Consider the following 4466-nt stretch of genomic DNA (forward strand, 5'->3'; position numbering starts at 1 on the left):
GAGTGCTCGAACAGCTGTGCCAGTGGCTCAGCTATGACACTGGCCAATTCTTTCAGCAGCCATGGATGGAGGTTATCTGGGCCTGCTGACTTGTACCCATCCAGCTCCTCCAGGAGCTCCTTAACTATTTCAGAACTAACCATAGGCAGACTGGTGCCATGTGGACATCCATCAATGATCAAGGTGGGGGAATTGGCTTGGTCGGTACTTAGAAATACTGAAGTGAGGAACTCATTGAAGAGCTCTGCTTTTTTTCCCCGCGTCAACCACTAACTGTCCTGATTTGTCCTGCAGGGGCCCTATGTTGCTCTGAGCTTTCCTTTTGCCTGAAGAAGGACTTTTTATTGTCCTTGATTGTTGAAGCCAGCCTGAGCTCAAGCCCCTCCTTGGCCTGTCTAACTAATTCCCTGCAATAGCGCACCAGGGAGATATATTCCTCCTTGGTGGCTGCTCCCTGCTTCCATTGCCTATACATCTCTTTCTTTGCCCCCAGACTCTCCTGGAGTTCCCTGTTCAGCCAAGGGGACTTTTTGCCCCCTTACCTCCCTTCCTATGTAATGGGATAGACTCCTTTTGAGCCCCAAGGATCACCCCCTTGAGATACCTCCAACCCTCATTCGCTCTATATACTTGAGTTGTATCCCCTCACTAACTAACCTTCTAAGCTTGCTAAAGTTGGCCCTTCTGAAGTCCAACACCTTGGCCCCACTAGTTACTTTACCCACCCTTTGCTGGATAGTGAACTCAACCAAGTGATTGTTAACCAAAGACATTAAGCTCTTTGAATTTTGCTTCCACTTCAGACAGTAATTTTCATATCCATACCCTTATTCCCATTATCCATTCTAACTTTGCATCTAGGTTAGATATCATTGTCTTTAGTGAGACCTGAGGAAAACCCTGTATATTGTCTGAATTATATTTAATATCAACTACATTCCTCATTGCATATTGTCCCACCTTTTAAAATATGTTCTCTTTTTCTTTATTTGGCTAACAAAACTTAATATGTATGTTAATGAACTTTGCAAGGCCTAATTCAGGTTTGATTTTTGACAGTTCTCACTTATGTTCACTTTTTTGACCTATGAAATGTATCTTTCTTTGCTGATCCTCCCCCCCCCCCCAATCCTTGTAGATTCCCTGATTACTCCTAATATAGTTATTTCAGGTGATTATTTATCCAGTTAAGTCTAAAGTCTTTCCCTCCAAGCTTGTCCCTTTGTTTGTGATTCAAGTTTGAAATACTATGTTTCATCTCAAAGGAATTCCTTGCCTCTTCCACATTTAAGTCCTCTAAGCTTTTCAGTCCAGCTGATTTCACTACTTAGTTTTCATAAGTTCTCATAGCTTCCCTTTTGAAACTGAGCGCCTTAGCTATAAACCTACTGTTTATCTTTCCATTTAATCTAAACTGAACCAGCTCATGAGCCCACAGTCCCAGGTAATTTTCTAGATTTCCTCTTCTCGAATGCCCTCACTGTTTCCAAAGTTCTAAAACAGACCTGCTTCTTGGAAAAATGCCAGGTATCACATCCTGAAATATCTGGGACCTACCATTATTATTACTACCACATGTTCTCTAAGCTATCTGGAAAATTAAAGATTTTGCTTAATAGGAATACTAACTAGCTCCTAGGCCTCCTGAGCACAGCTCTGTGGGAAAAAAAATGAGGCAAGAAAATGGAGATGTTGTTCTTTTGTGATGTTCTTACTGGTAACCAGCATAGAAAACTTCAATAGCTACTTCTTTTGCCTTTACACTGACTGTAATGAAGACTGTCAGTGTGTAAGTATGGTCCCTGGAGGGGAAATCAAGGTTTACACAACATGTTTCGAGTGAGAGATCTCTGTAAAAATCTGATTCTGCTCACTGACTATTGTGAAGATTATTGCACTTATTAGGATCTAATGATACAGAGTGACTTATACAGTTCACATAATCAAATATATCTGTAGTGTTTCTTGTCCTTTTTGTTCCCAAGAGCAATGTAGGAACTGGGGCTAGTGAAGACCAGCCTCTGCATCTCAGAAAGAAAGATACAGAAGTGAGAAGAGAGTGTGTTAGTAAGGTTTGTAACTCTTTTTTCATAAATGTTTCAGCAAGGTCATGCCCTAGTTGATTAATTCCAAGAGTTTGCATTCATCTACTGCTACACAGACAGCTTACAGTAAATGTTCACTGCAGCCATTTCATGCTGACTTACAACTTCTCTTTTTTTTTTAGTACCTAATATATGGGGAGAGTTGAATTCAGAAATTAGAAGTAACTGAGATAGTCACTGAAAAGGAATTACTGATTTGTGTGCTTCATACAATTACAGTGCTAGTATTGCAAAGAAATGGTATTGTACTTGGACTATACCAGAGTAAGAGCAAGCCCCAGGCTATAGAATTATTAGATTCTCATATAGTTGTGGTGCACTTCGGTATCATCTTAATCAGCATGAGCAAAAATTGCGGGACATATTATGGTGACTGTTGCACAGAGACACAAGAGATGGAGTGGGGGGTGGGGGGGAGAGGGATGCAAGAAGTTAGCCCCTCAGGAGGCAGCAGATAAGAGAAATCCTTGTATTTCCCATGCACTGTGGCAGTCAGGCAGCAAACTGGAGAGGGAGCCTACCTGACTCACTCTGCTTTTTGGGAGGTGAGGAAGATTTGCAGAACAACATGCACTATCAAAAGACAATGTAAAATAAAGGCGATCTGAGTGAGCTGATTACAGAAAAATTAAGATCTAGAAAAAAGTTTCCAGATATACAGTTTTCTTAAGGAAACATGGAGAATTTATCAGAGTTCTGCCTAAATTTACTTTAAATGTAGCGTTTAGGTTGAGGTTTGATTTATCATTCTAATCCCACTCTAATTCAAATTTGAACAGAACTCCTGGATGTACAAACCTATTTGGATTAAAGCAAACTAACAGTTATCTAAACCCCACCAATGAGCTGAAATTGCTTCTATCACACATGGCTCTAGTGACTGCGGCAAGTACAAGATACTGCAGATGCATTTAAGAAGTTGGACATTTTTAATATGCGAGTAAAAAAAGAAAGCAGCTCTTTCCTATCTTGTGTATAATATTTCTGACTTGACTTTATTATGAGGACAAAATGGCATAAAACCTGTTTGCTTGAACTATGCATGTAGTTAGGTCATTCCCATTGACTAACTCCTTAATACAGTATTGGGGCCCTGTTACACACTGCAAAAATGTTGATTATGTAAGTGCTATTTTGAGTTTGGAGCAGTCACACCTTATGGCAGTGGCAGGCAATTATTTCAGCTGGAGGGCCACTTAAGGAGTTTTGGTGAGCTGAAAAGGGCTGCCAAGGTAGCCCCATGCCTTGACAGATGCCCTGCTCCCTGGTTGCCATCTTGGCGCTGGAAGTCCTGCCCCTAGCCCCTGATCTTTGCCACCAGAAGTCCCTCCTCTTGCCCTCTAGAAGTACTCCTTTTGGGAGAGAGAGGGTTGCCATCTTGAAACCAGGGCGGGGAAAAATCATATATTAAAAGTCAAACACCTATTATAACATATATCTTAATTTTATTGCAAAAAATATTTGTCACGACTTGTGTTTGTGTACTGTATACAGAGGTGACTGCATAATAACTGAAAATAAAGTCTTTTGTATATTGTATGTGGGGGCATGGGTGGGGTGTGGGGGGTTGTGAGGGAGTGTGGCTATGTGTATGGGGCAGTAGGATATGTTGGGTGTGTGTATAGGGGGTTGTAGGGGCTGGATGTGGGTGTATGGCATTTGTGGGGTGTGAGGGAGGGGAGGTGTGGGGACCCCCATACACTCCCCCCACAGGGGGCAACAGAAGGTGGTAGGCACTCGGGGTGCTTTTGCCCTATGCAGGTGCTGCCACTCAGTGGCATGTGGCTCCAGCCAGTGCTGCACATGGTAGCAAGGAGGACAGCCATGCTAGCCTGCCTCTAATGTGCAGGGGTCCTCATGGTGAATGTGCAGCTCCACACTACTGGGGGAAGCCCCTTGCGATGGACTTGACTGCCTCCCTGCCCTCCACTTCCAGCAGAGTCCTGGGGATCTGCACAGAAGTGGGTGGTGAAGACATCTGGCCCCATTTTGCAGGGGTTCCTCCAGTGGCATAGAGCTGCATGTGCACCATGAGGAGATCCATGTGATAGAGGCAGGCTGGCCTGGCTGCACTGTTTGCCGCCACATGCAGTGCTGGTTGAAGCTATGCACCACTGGGAGGCAGTGCCTGCACAGGGCATTGGTACCCCGAGTGCCCACCACCTGCTGTTGCTGCTGCCTTCAGTGAGGTGCTCCATGTGGGGGGTGTGTTGGGGGGTCCCCAATCCCCCCACCACTCTCCCTCACACCTACAACCTGCCCACCCAAGCTCTGTCCTCCCATCGCTCCTTTGGGCATAGGCTCCATGCTGCTGCCAGCCCCAGCTCCATGCTCCTGCTCAGCTGTGACTCTTCTCTTTCC

The 4466-nt window shown here is 44.3% G+C and overlaps 2 long non-coding RNA genes across 4 annotated transcripts in view; both read left to right on the forward strand.

Moving 5' to 3' along the window:
* Window positions 1-3409, forward strand: part of LOC102382366 — a 7826-nt gene extending 4417 nt beyond the window's left edge. Inside the window, exons 2-3 of the long non-coding RNA XR_323196.1 lie at window positions 1986-2072; window positions 2885-3409. This is a non-coding gene — a long non-coding RNA (uncharacterized LOC102382366). The remainder of the gene's footprint in view (window positions 1-1985; window positions 2073-2884) is intronic.
* The window catches only part of LOC102382544, a 102151-nt gene that overhangs the window by 75143 nt on the left and 22542 nt on the right, over window positions 1-4466 (forward strand). The window lies entirely within an intron of this gene.

The sequence above is a fragment of the Alligator sinensis genome, unplaced genomic scaffold (assembly GCF_000455745.1).
Source record: "Alligator sinensis unplaced genomic scaffold, ASM45574v1 scaffold392_1, whole genome shotgun sequence".
In the NCBI taxonomy this organism is placed as follows: domain Eukaryota; kingdom Metazoa; phylum Chordata; order Crocodylia; family Alligatoridae; genus Alligator; species Alligator sinensis.